The sequence below is a fragment of the Anthonomus grandis genome, chromosome 5 (genome assembly GCF_022605725.1).
Source record: "Anthonomus grandis grandis chromosome 5, icAntGran1.3, whole genome shotgun sequence".
Taxonomy (NCBI): domain Eukaryota; kingdom Metazoa; phylum Arthropoda; class Insecta; order Coleoptera; family Curculionidae; genus Anthonomus; species Anthonomus grandis.
Window position 1 is genome coordinate 18,391,290 of NC_065550.1, and position 13,241 is coordinate 18,404,530.

Below are 13,241 nucleotides of genomic sequence, written 5' to 3' on the forward strand. Positions count from 1 at the left end.
TTTGGTCTTTTATAAGATCCCCATTTTGCCCATGTATCATCGACGATGGTTGATTTTAATAACTTAGCATCTTTCTCCTCTGCCTGCTGACAAAGATTGAACTCCTCCAGACAAGATCTTCTTGCTACGGCTTGCTAAAGACAGGTGGACGATTGCTTCTTCGCATCGACCTTCCTTAGTTTGACGGGAACTAGCGTCTTCTGGAGGGTGCGTAGCAGGTCACGTTTCCAACACTTAAACTTCCGGTCCTTGCGGCCACGTAATTAAAATTCCTCAGAGCGAAACTATTTGTTAGCTACTGTGACACTATCAGTAAATGTCTATGCGGGGAGAGCAGTAGAGCACATGCTTTTTTAATATTTATTCTGACGTATTCTATAAATCTTAGTTCTGAGTTTATCATACAACCAAGGTTTTTAGCACAGACCGACATTAAAAGTAATCCTTGCTGACTTTGTTAGACATAAATTTAAGTTATGTGCCTCAAAATAGCTAATTAGGCTTTCTACATCCATTTCTATTGTTCTTTTTACCAACATCCAGTTCTAAGGAAGAAAAAAGTTGTACTTGACTTGTGTGCCATTAGCATACTGATCAAATTTGCAATTTTTTATAGATTGAGATAGATTACATGTGATTCAAATTGAGGAAAGTATAGGTAACAGGATCGAACCCCGTGGGATACTACTTTTGATTACATCAGTTTCAAATCGATCGGCTGACGTTTCTACAAATTGAAGTATTCAAATAGCTTTCCAACATCGTCACTGAATGTTACCAATAAATACGTCGGTGTTTTTTAAGTTTATGATTGATAGATTTAAAAGCTTGAAATTTGTCCGGCAGAACAAGAGTAGTGGATTTACTAACATCATTTTCTCGAAAAATGGCTAAAACTGAAACACAAATGTATCCAGCCTGAATTCCGTGGTAATCTGGTAGAATTCGGAACTTTTCTAAATGCTGTCTAATTTGAAAATATATAATCTTCGAGTGTTTTTGATAAACATGGTAAAAGACTAACTAGTCTTAGTTAGAATCATTATAGTCCTTAGGCATTTTTTTGGTCGAAACACATGTTATTAATATTTTCTACAGATTAACTTTTAACTAATCATTCGAGACAAGAGAAAAAACGGAAAAAGTTTCGAGTTTCGAACAGAACATCAATTTTACTCGCAGTAAATGAATAAGTAACTATTTTATTTTAAGATTATTGAATACATTCTGTTTTGGATAATAAGTATTCAGTCTGGTGTGTTCAAGTGGTTTTCATTTAATTAAATACACGTCAATGTCCTTTTACTGAAAAGCCTTCTATTAAAAAAAAATCGTTTTATAACGTCACGCAGTATCTAAAAATTATTATCTTAGGACACAGTTTTCTTTTGCGTACGAAACATATCTCGAATTTCTGTGTTGAAAACAAAATAATATCTAATAAAACATATTGCCAGTCAAAAAAAAACGGAAAAATTATATGTGGCAATTAATAATTAAATAACAACAGGCAGATTTCATAACAATCACATCATTTATTATAATGCATTTGTTTTTGGATTGCCTATCTAAAAAAATATTCAGAAGTTAAAATTATGTAAAGGGTGCAGTGACCAATTTCAAACGCAAATAACTCCAAAACGTTAACAATAAGCGACAAATATAATAAAAAACAGTTTTTTTCATTCAAAACCTAAAAATACCAAGGCACAAAAACGGTTTTTTCATTTAAAATCTAAAAATATTGAGGCACAAGAAACCGGTGACGTTATAAATTACGAAAAACAGCGATATGTATTTATCATATTTTGTCAGTATATGTATAGCCACAGACAGCGTATATCTTTATATTTTACATCAGAACCTTTAAAAAAATACTGAAAAAACCCCAAATATCAAATTTTGCCGGAAAATAAATTTTAAACGGAATAAAAGTTTACAAACATGTGTTCTTGGCTTTTAATAACATGAAACAATTAAAAGCCAAGAAATTTTTAACTATTTAAAGAAAAAAATTCTTGCAAAGAAATTATTTTATAGTGTGAATCAATATGTCTGTTTTTTATTAGAAATTCTCTTTGAACCTTTACTATCTTTAAGCTTTTGTTTATTACCAGAATTGTTGCAATAATTTAAAAATAAGTTATTGTATTGCCCAAAATTTATTATTTTACGTAATGTCTTAGGCAATATGCCAAGTATAAAAGCTTTTACGGAAGACCTTATCCGGTTCTCAAACATTCGACGCCTGAAGACAAATAAATTGTGAAATAGCCGTCAAAACTAGTAATTCTTCTTGGAAAGTCCAACTAAATGACTAAGGCAAGCCTTTTGACCCCACCATCGCGGTCCCATCTTCACGGCATTCTTGTGTTTTTATATGGTGTTCTGTACCTGGTCTTCGCACGGTGTTGCCATGTGGTATCGGCTGACGTACTAAAAATATAACCACTATCGGAACTCGTCTGTTGCCAAGGAGAATTCTTGATTGCAGTAATGCAGCTATCGAACCATCTATCTTAAAATTTATTATATTTTCTGCAGGGGGCTTGGTTGGTAGGCCGCTACAAAGTTTCTAATAGCAGACATACCATGTCGTACTGCGTGGTTGTTTTTTTACATGCAACAGTCACGAAAACTTTAATTCAAGGAGTACCCATATAGCAAGCTGAGATCAAAACCCTTGATTTTTTTCTTTTAGTTGCATACCGTACCCTTGGTTAAAAAGGTAAGTGTACAGAAAACTGATGGCACAATGAAAATTATGGCAAAACTGCTGAACTTGGCAGATCGAAAATGATTTCTTGGAACATAACATTTCGAGACAAAGGATGTTGGGTTTCTTGACATCATAATCAAAGTCAAGATATTCATGTATTATATTACTCTTACCTTTGAAATGTGAGAACCGACATAATATACTGTTGTTAAGTGTTTTTATCATTGACCTTTAAGCATTTACCCTTTTTAGTGTTAAGAACCTCAATAGTTATTATGTATTACTTTTTGAAACTAAAGAAATAACGCATATAGTTCATTAATTCTGTAATGATGAACTATTAATCTATTAAGGAAGCAAATGCTTATACAAAGATATGAAAATTTACATCAGAGATTATTTCAAATAATATCGATATTTGGATGCAAATTATAGGCTTCTAATATGATAAAACGTTTTTCATCTAAAAAAGATGTATTCCCTTTTCCCAGCAATGATTCGCAAAGTGGTTCTACCACGTTTTTTAATGCATATGAAATAAATTAAGGAGGCAATTTTTCAGATAAAAAGTAAAAACTTTAATTAAGTTGATTCTTGTAAATTGGTGACCTCTGGTTTCCTCTTCCCAATATTTTAATTATTTGGTTTCTAATGCCTTAAATAATACCTGTTTTTTCAACATTGCCTTTTTTTTCTCTTATTTTCTTAATGATGCAACTGAAACGTCTTTTTTGTAAAAAAAAAAATTTTGTTTTAGATTTCTCTTTCTTTTAAAAACATCAGTAAGAATCGCTTTCAGCTTCAGGGCCTCGCCCCAAATTATGTATTATGAAACTTTGTGTGAGTTATGAAATTTTTTTTGTGTATTGTGAATTTTAATATTTGGATATATACTAATTTGACCTCTTTGATTTATCGCAGCACTTATGGAATATGGTACCAATATTTTGTTTTACTTTTTGTAGAACCACGTACTTTTATTTCATTTTTAAGTTAAAGAATTCTCTATAATTTTTAAATATAAAGAGGACATCTAACAGAAGAGATAATTGCCATACGAAACCATTCATAATGTAATAAGGACCCTTAGTTTAGGTTTTTATTAATATGAGAACTCCATTTTTGTATGTACCAAATTCACAAATTAAATTTTGGATACTATATACAAATAAATTAAATTTAAGAGGAGAATGACAATGCTTCACTGCTTTTTCGATTCCCTCGGCCATCTCCTCTTTCCGAAAAATCATCTTAAGAATATAATTTTTAGTTGTTTTTAAGGGCTTTAAAACATTTTCAAATATACCTCCTCATACAATTATTATTATAGTATGATTAGAAGATGTTCATTAGATATCTTCCAGATCACATTAAGTTTGATAAATACGTTTTTTTTAAATATTTAGTTTGTCATGTCTGTTTAATTCTGTAATTTTGCTCTTAGATCTATTTAATAATAATAATAAAAAGTCTTTTATTAGATACCACAAAATACATAAGTAAGTAGTATAAAATATTAATTTAATATTTTAATGGTATAGGTGCAAGCAGTGGCGAAGTCTAGCTACAGTTTCATACTTAACCACTGAAGCACCATAGATGGCGTATTTACTAATACACTATTAACAAAAGAAAATTAAGATTTACACTTAAAAGAGATAAAACAAAAATACATTGTGTTTGGCTAGCAAAATTAAAGTAATGACCCACAAGTACCCAAAATAATTAAAAAAAAACTAATAATTTCTAAATATTACAATTTTTAGACAAAAGATAATATTATCATTTTTAAACAATAATAATAATCATTGTAACACATAAAAAATTTAACAGAATAATAATATAATAACTAATGCACTCACCTTTCATAATTCCTGGTTTATAATAAAAACTTAAAACGCTTTTTTAAACTTGGTATATGTTAAAGATCTTAACCTGTCAGGAATCCTATTATATGTATAATTTAATACTGTTATATACAAAGCTTCGTTTAAATAAGGCCGTCCGATGACGAGGAATAGTAAATGAACTTGAAATACGTAGGACTCGTGAATGTACGATTTGTACGAAAGTTCTTAAAACAAATTTATCTTTTAATGAATAAAAAGCATTGGGGCATGTCATTAATTTGTGAAGAAAGTTACCCACATGAAGAGCTCTACGATATTCCATCCTTAACCATCCCAACTCCTCAATTTTAGCACTAACGATCATACTTTCTTAAGCCATTTATTACGTTTGTGCTTCAAGTGTCAGGAAGAAAGCTATATAGGTAGTTTTGTTAATATTTAAAGTGAGTTTTTCAAGTTTCTAGTCAACTTTTATTTCATTTAAGCCATTGGAATTAAATTAAACTCTCTCGGCATCACTGACAAATGACGATCTAAAAGATAATAAACAGATAACAAATTAGAATTATGATAGGACTACTAAATTGATGACGGATTTTAACATGGGAACAGGGAAAAACAGAAGCTGCATTGTTAATGACAGTCAAAATTGTACTTTGTGGTAGAAATGAATCAATCAACGTTTTTTTTAAATCACATTATTGATATTTGCGATTTATAAATTGTTGTAGATGGTTTCTAAACTAGAAAATGTTACTCTAGATTAATGTAGTTATTTTGGAAAAACTCTTCAATTTCTGTCTATATTTCTTCTAAACTTTGTATCTTCAATTTTTATTATTCTTATTATAATAGCTTTAAAAAAAACTTTTAAACAATTTTTAAACCTTCTCGCTAAATCAGTTTACAGGATTTAACAAGGATTTCTCTATAAATCAAGCACTAATAACTCTCAAAATGCTATGTTCAGCTAAATGCTAAATTGTCTGAAACAAAATTGAGAAGTGTTTGTATAACTCATCTCATCAGGACATATGTGCCTATCATGTACATATCAAACTGTTATGTGAAAATAATCATTCGGCCCTTCCTGATCATGACATTTATACAACCATGTAACCAGAAATATAAGTAACGCCAAATGGCTTTATTTCAACACTTTTCGGTAGTTTTATTGGCTTCATTCTTTTGCTGCCTCGAGGTCAGATACATAATTGACAGAATATTAACAAATACATCATAAGTAATTTAGTATTAATTTAATAAATACATATTATGATCTAATTAAGTGTGTCCTTTGATCGGTCTTAGGCTTCAGTAGGCCCATTATGTGCCTCTATTGAAGGAGTGAACAGAGACAATTTGCGAATTTAGTTTGAGCCGCAAGCTGAGAAGATCTAAAACCTGTCTACAAATTGCAGCCTTTAGTATCTCCCACTGCTTTTTGAAAGGGGTGTAAGTATATCATTTTATTAGTTTACTGCTTGTAGACCTTGTAGAGCGGCCTTTTTATGGCTGGTGGTCCGATTTCCCTTGCTCTGGTTGTGCCTCGGAATTATGCTGAACTAATCCTGTTTTTGGAAAAAAGTTTCCACGAGGCGATGGAATTTTCGCATTAGTCCTGACAGCGTACTGTTAACAGCGCAAGAACTGATTAGTTGTTCTGTCGCCAGGGTTATACTATATATTCGTAAAGAATTATTTATTTAAACTAACAAATTAATTGCTTAATTAAAGACAATAACAAATGGATACCGGATATAATAAATAACAACAAATTTTAAAAAGAATTATTTTTTAAGACTTAGGCTACCATCGAAAATACTTGACCTTTAAATATTTTGGTGTGTTCGGACACGAAAGCAAGCAGTAGCTTAACCAAAAAAGGATGTGTTGAAAATTCAGCAACGGGCAATGAACAGAAGGCACAGGAAGAGATAAAAACCAATGTGAATTCCATACAAAATTAGTATTTAATTAAAGTATTTCATACAATATACAATTCAATTGATACACAACCCAGAAGCATCAACAATAGATAAAAATCAAATTTCTATTAAAATACAAATTATTAACATCTAATTTTACATACCGACATACATACTGGTCCAACACAAAAAACAGTCCACCCTGATAATATTGAAAAATAAATCGTTAAGCTAAAAACGACCGAACACGTCAAATTTAGTATTGACATTGACAGAAATTGCGTTTCTCTGACGTCATTATCTCATTACCCACAGCCGCCATGTCAATTTTTTTAAATGGGAATAGGAGTCGAGGCATAACTTAAATTAAAGGTAATCTTATACTCTACATAGCTCTATTTTCATTTTTTTGTTTTATCAATTCGTTCTCAAATAATATGAACAAATGTGGATAAAAAAATAGACCTTATTTTAATTGAAAAAAATAAAAAGTATCTAACACCTATTTTATTAAATGTTGAAAATGATCTTCATTGATATCCATATAAAAATACAATTGTTGAATGGACATTTCGGGCGTTATTAGCTGACTGGTAGCAGTTAATAAGATCTGGAGGTTTAGCGTGCCATTCTACATATTCTATGTACCTCCCCGGCCAATCTATTATTCAGGAAATACGTTGTTCAAAAAATGACCAATCTTGTTCAAGTAACTCAGTAATTCTGGAATTCCTAAATCGTCCTGCAAGTTTCAAGTAATTTTCACACACATTACGTTTTTGAGGTGGCTGCATATGTTTCTCGAAATAAATTAGGATTAGTGTCGCTCCAGTATCGACAGTTGTGTTTATTAACTTCACCATGTAAATAAAAGCAGCATTCGGCCGAGAAACAGACATTAAACATAAAATTTCTTCTAAGATTTAACTAATCACAAAAGTACTCACAAAATTGTTAACGACGATCAAAACCATCTTTATTTAGATTTTAGCCCATATATTAGTTTGATTTTGGTTCGTTTAGAGACGCCGGATGCGGAAGCAATTTTTTGAGCAGGTGTCTTAGGATCCATCTCAACATGACCCAACAGTGTAATTTCTACCACTTTATTTCTCAATGCATGCTGAACTTCATTTTTTCTATATTGTACTCACCCTGTCTTAAAACTTCCTTATCAAATCTATTCATAATAAGGATGATTTATCCTTTTATCCGGATGCAGCAGACTTGCCAAATATTTGATACCAAAATAAAAATAACTAAACCAACAAAAGCATCGAAATATGCAGGTATTTACGGCACTATTCGGACGACTATTTACTATTTTAATGTATTTTTTTTTAATTTATAAATAAAAAGTATGTATTTCTAATTATCGCAAATTATTTCACATTTGAATGATCACAAAACTGAAATATCATTGATAGTCAGCTGTATAACGTTAGTCTATTCTATTGCAATTAAAATAAATAGCTGTTTAATATATGTTCCTTCATGCGACTTCTATATGAGATTTCATAAGAAATTAGGATTTAATTTGAAAGATTTCGATTTTCAGCACATTTAGAAAGGCTATGTAGATCATCATTATATTACATTCTGGCAAGAGGTAAGGAATCTAGACTAAATACTGCATATAGCTGTGAATTATACTACATTTTACTATACTATAAGTCAAGTTTTATAGCATATTAGCTTCATACACGGAAAATAATAAAGGTCCTAAAATAAAATCTACTTAGGTACTTTTACTTCTTTTTTTTTCACGTGCCATCTCCGAAGGTTAAAAATCATTCTAGCAATTCCTTCTTCGGATACAGCCGCTCTGAACAGCTCGTTTGATTAGCATCTGTTCCATTGCTCTCTCATATTTAATATCTTGTCATTCCTCATTCATCCACTTCTCTCGTTTCTTTAAAGACTTTCTTAGTTTCTTTCTGCGTGGTACAAAAAGGCATTTTTTTATGATTGGTGTAACGTTTTTAATTACCAAATTTCAACTTAATTTTCATTGTAGTGGGATTCTATATATTTTGGTAGTTACCTATTGACGTAATTTTCTCTTCAGGATATATTGCAAAGTGAAAGGCTAAGAAAAACTGTAGAAGATGGATAAAGTACTAGAGTTGGCAATAGCGCCTCTTATACCCGGTTTCAGGTTTTTTAAGGCTACCTACTGTATTTCTGCGAACTGCTTTAAAATTTATTTGAATTCCTTTTATGCACGTTGTATGCCACGATGCACCAAAGGCGAAGTTAAGTCGCTTTTGCCTGCGTTGTTGAAGATTGTCCCTATTACAAAGGCATGCGCTTCTAGTCTCGTAACAGGGCCCATTCTACCGCAACAGAAAGTAGTTTTGATATCGTCCCGCATCGGGCTTTGTGCTTCTGCACAAGATATAAGCCAACAACCTGTTAAGAAACATGTTTTTCATCGCTTGCCACCACAAAAAAGCTCGGCCGTTTTAATTATAATCATTGGTTGGGATTTATCTAGTTAAATAGGAATAATGCGGCACCGAGATGTAAGATAACCACTAATTTATGAAAGTTGGTTTATTTTTTATCGTTTTTAAATAGCTTTATTAAATGTTTTCTTTTTTGCGATTTGACGCCTATTTAATGGACAGTAAAGATCAAGATTTAACACAGTTTTTTTTATATTTTTTATTTTTTTACAGTAGGTCGAAGCAAGAGGACTATTTTCTGCATTATTTTAGTAAAAGTAAAAGATTCTTTTAAAGCTATTTTCTTCAGTTCCTTCACATTCAAAAATAACGGCATTTAACCTTAATCCCAATCTGTATATTATATTCTGTATTGTTGGTTAAAATTTTTTTAAACAAGAATTTTTTACTACCTTGAATTTAAAGCACTTTGTCATAATTACTTCATTTAAAAACTAAATTAACTTCATTTCATAAATGTCAGTTCCCTACATATGCCTTAACAAACCGATAACCGCCTTCACATTTAAAGTTTTTGTAATGTAACCATGGCATTATTTTTTAATGAATAAAAATGTTGCATCAACTTAAAAAAAATTGTAGATCTATTAAATATAGTGTCACTTATTAACATAATTCTTAGAAAAGTCTTTTTAAGGATTATGTCTTTTGGATTTAACATGAAACCTCTCTAAAATAAACCAGATTTTTCTCCATGCCTCATGCCTTCGGAGAAGAGTTTTATTACATTTTTACCCAAATTTACTATACTCTAGATATAGAAATTTACGAGAATCTTACCTTAGGCGCCTTTTCCGGCTAAACCATTTGAAATTATAATTATAATTGTAAAGCAGTGGGCAAGGCCAAAGGGGCTGTTATGCACATAGGTCTCCTAATGAACCCGTCGTGGCCCACAGAGTTACCAGAGCCCAATAGCATTGAACAAACCAATGAGACACTAGTTTGAAAGACACTAGCTAGAATGTCGCTGGGTAAACTGTAGGTGTTACCCAGATATTTGAATCTAGCGCGTGTGAGTGCTGGGCACTCCCCGATAACGTGGTCTGCAGTTTATCTTCGTCCCAGTACCATCGGCATTCCAGGTTGTCCCGGGTTCGAAAACCTGTCAGTAGCCAAATTCCATGTCTCTTTAAGCACAGTAGTTCTCTAGTGAGATAGGTAGATGGTCCATCTATGTGTGTTAGCTTGTCTCATTTCAGGTGCTTCCGTCTATCTACGGAAAGACCACTTGTCCAGCAGATTTTTAATTCATGTGACAGCTACACATCTAACTATACCTATTATATGTTCGGAGTCTCCCACCGGCAATTTCGCAGTCCTTTTACTCGTTTTCAGCTTAGTCTGAGTAGACAGGCATCCAGTTATAGAGATACGAATTTATTCCAGCATCCGTAACTTAAGACTTTCTGTCCACAGTTTAATACAGCGAAGATTTGTTGGCTGAACGTAGAAGACCGTAGCGTGTTTCCCCATGAAAATGCCCTGCTGGTATATCGAGCCCCTCCATAAAAACTCTGCACCAGCTTTTTGTTCATCATTGAGTCCTGCAACTTTTCTCTGCATGCGATATGAGTCACAAAATCTTTGCAATCCACTATATTAGGTGTCATAATCATAAGCGCTTAGTCACCTTTTGGGATTACGAAACCTTTATCTCATTGTGAACATTGTCACTGTCCCAGCGGTTTTGGCTTCAGAGAGCAATTCTTTTAAAAGAAATAAATATATAAATTTTACTAGTTCTAATAGCCCACTAAATGAATTTGGGGGACGGTGGCAGCCAAGAAGACTGTTGGGCATATGGGTCTCTTAATGGAGCCGTTATGTCCCACCGAGGAGTACTAGAGGTCAATAGTTTTGGTAAGCCCAATGAAACGCAAAGAACAAAAGGTTTGGTCTGAAATATTTGTATCGTTGAACAAATAAAACACCGTAGCTTAAAATATAGTAGCATGGACCCCCAGCAAGTAAGCCCTGTTAGCATATGAGGCCCCACACACAGATGGTACAGATTGTAGCCTTGTCGTTCTAAAACTATAAGCTTTCCATATACTGGTAAATCTACAAATATGGAGACAAAACAGGAGTTCAATAAGAAATGTGTATTTTGTTAAATACTAAATATCCGAAACTTATTATAAGAAAGATCAGTAAAATGGAAAGGAAATTTGGAGAAATAGAATTAACTTAAAATCATCTACATGCAGACGGTTAAAAAATGTATGATGACACACATTTTTATATAATATGCGAAGTTTAAGATTAAGCGTTCTGTAAAGTAGTTTTAAATAATGTCTAAAATTAGCGTACTACATGATCTGACTGAAGATCACGATTTCACACTACGGTTTTCAAACTACTTACTTTTTACTTAGAACATTTTCAATAAGAAGATCTTCTTCAGTGATGCAACCACGCTCTCTTTAGGTCAATATACAAATTTCTATTGGATTAGAATTAATTATCATTAGATAAAAGTTTGTTTCTTTATATGAAAATCTTAGAGAAAATCAATAATTGCAATTCCTTCAAAACGTTAATTCCATATTAACAACACTACTCAATTCCCAATTCAGCCCAATATGCCGGATATATCTAGGTGGTTTCAATAGGATGTTGCTTTGTATTTTTATATGCAGTTTTTCCCGCCGCCTAGCAGATTGGTAAATTAATGGGACTCAAAGACTGGTCATTAAGATCCGCACATCTTATAATTGCCGAAATAACATGAAATTAGTTGAGCACGAGGATATGAAGTATTTTGAAAATACAGAATAAAATGCGTGTCATTAATAATTGCCTAGATATATTTCATATCATACTAAAAAACTTTTTTATTTCTTGCCATTAAATTGAGATAATATACTAATCGGAGTTAAATGATGATATAAAACTAGAAAGTTTTGTAAAAGCCTAAACGTATATTTATAAATTTATCTATACCATTAAACAGAAGCTACATAGAAAATTAAACCATAAAACCTCAATTTAGTGGTCCCTAAACGTATATGGCACTCTGTTAATTCAACATCTTATAATATCTTTGGAAGGATCGGTCATTCGCGATCAATGAACTCCGTATACCTTGTCAAGTTACATTTTAACGCTAGTACATTATATTCACATATTTACTCTGTCTTCTAGCTTGCTGAATACTGATTCGGTACTACTTCACCGGTAATATGTAAATATTACTGAACTTGAACGATCGTTCATCGTGCATTTACTGAAAGAACTTGTTGCCTAGTGAATCGTAAGTCATTTGAGTTGACGTCTGTTGCATATAAACCCGCATCACAAAGGCACTGGAAAGTAGCTATCAACACACTGGTTACGGTTTTTGGTAATTATTTTAGACATCAGATACTACAAGGAATATTAAGCAGATTTCTTTGAAATTGGGACCGTGGGTAAAAGTTTTGTCGGAGAAAATATTAAGGGATATGTTGTTTAATCTTTAAATTTGCGTCTAAGAGAGAAAACTTGTTTGAATATATTATGTTAAATATGAATTCACATAATCCTAGGTTATTAGAATAAATATTAATAGACTAGTTCCTAAAAAATGTTTTTGTTCATGGAAACCAATTTGTAAAGCCGATGAACTGTTATATGTTATATTTTAAAAGAATCATCTTATAATAAAAGACGGCCAATCAACGGTTCACATAAAGGTAAATAAATAATAGTGAATATTACTTACCCTACAATTAAATTGACACTTTTGTTAAATATATTATAATAAAATAACCTTTAAAAATGAATGATTTACCTCATAGCCTCGTCAAGCACTCCTTTCAGCTAATTTAAAAAAATAAAAATAATTTATCAATATTTCTTAAACGCCTTTCCTAAAACGATTCTCGTGAAACGTCGTAGCTAAAACATTTTGGTGATCTATCAAAGGATGCTGCAGAATGTCCCAATTATGACCGAAATATACATAATTCTATGAATTTCAATTTTTTTTTTTGCATATTGAACATCTGATTTTTTTAGGTAAGTGGGGTATTTAGTGCGCTGGGTCAACACTGTCGTATTACTCTTGGCTCTTGGTAGAATTTTGATGTCTTTACAGTTTTTAGTGCGAGATTTTGCTGTCTGTTACAGAAGTTACAGTCCGGTCGACGTTACTGGAACTCAAATTTATTTGCTTTTAGTATGTAATAGTTTAGCTGATATAGTAGAAATTGAAAGTAATATAACAACTTTATTATCAGGAAAATCACTACTACTGCAGCTGGCACATCATATAATGTGGCCAATATGGCCC